Source organism: Olea europaea, chromosome 12 (assembly GCF_002742605.1).
Source record: "Olea europaea var. sylvestris chromosome 12, O_europaea_v1, whole genome shotgun sequence".
Lineage (NCBI taxonomy): Eukaryota > Viridiplantae > Streptophyta > Magnoliopsida > Lamiales > Oleaceae > Olea > Olea europaea.
The window spans coordinates 15,251,472-15,252,847 of NC_036248.1; positions in this window are offsets into that span (position 1 = coordinate 15,251,472).

The following is a 1,376-nucleotide window of genomic DNA, read 5'->3' on the forward strand; positions in this document are numbered from 1 at the left end:
TGATTTCTGTTTTTCGCCGTAGATTATCTGATAGCTTTTGATGTTGAAGGAAATCAATTATTGGTTGTTTCCAATCTTCTCTTTCCTCATCTTCGACTACTTCGACACTATTATTTTCTTCCAAATTATTGGGTAGTAATGACGGAAGCACCCATCTTTGAGCAATTGATATGGAGTGGGAAAATTCTTCATCTGATCTAGCTAAAACAACAACCAAATTAGCTAAGGCATCAGCTTCCCTATTTTCACTTCTCGTGACGAATTTGATTTTTATCGAATCAAATCGTCTCATAAGCATTGCCGTATGTTCATGATATGGCTTCAAGTCTGAATTACAGACTTCATATTCAGTTAAAAGTTGGTTGATTATCAATTTAGAATCTTCAAAGAGTTCCAGCTGGTGAATATCCATATCTAAAGCTGTCTCTAAGCCGATGATAAGAGCTTGATATTCTGCCACATTATTCGAACATTTCTCTGTTAAAGCAAATGAGTGGGGCATGATGAGATCATGAGGAGTGATGAAGACCACTCCTGCTTCGGCACCATAACTTCGGGCTGCTCCGTCGAAGTATAGCCTCTATGATGGTATGATTTCGGTGAATAGAACTTCTTCATCGGGAAGGTCTTCCTGAAGTTCCCATTCTACTGGAATTGGGTGGTCAGCAAGTAAATCCGCCAAAGCTTGTCCTTTAATGGCCTTTTGTGGAATGAATTTGATGTCGAACTCAGACAACAGTAATGCCCATTTTCCAATCCTTCCAAAAAGAATCGGCCTGGACATTATGTACTTCAATGGATCAATTTTCGAAACAAGATTGATTGTGTGTGATAGCATATAATGCCTCAACTTTTTAGCTGTGAAGATTAACGCGAGGCATATTTTTTCAATAGGCGAATACTTCATTTCAGCGCCAACCAGTGTCCAGCTTAAGTAATAGAGTGCATTCTCTTTTCCTTCTTCGTTAACTTGGGCAAGAAATGCCCCTAGAGAACATTCTTGTGCTGCGACATAAAGAGTCAGCGACTTCTCTGAAACTGGAGTTGTGAGTACTAGTGGATGAGACAAATTTTATTTAATGCTTTGGAAAGCATTTTGACAAGCGTCATCTCATTCAAATGATACATTTTTCTTCACCAATTTGTTGAATGGATGACAACGTCCGGCTAGATTAGAGATAAATCTTCAAATATATGCAAGTTTTCCATAAAACTTTTCAACTCACATACATTTCTTAGCTCTGGCATGTTGATTATAGCTTCAATTTTTGATTGATCTATTTCAATGCCCCGGTGTCGAACAACGAAGTCGAGAAACTTTTCAGAGGTGACATCAAATGCACATTTCAATGGATTCATTTTTAATTGATGTCTTC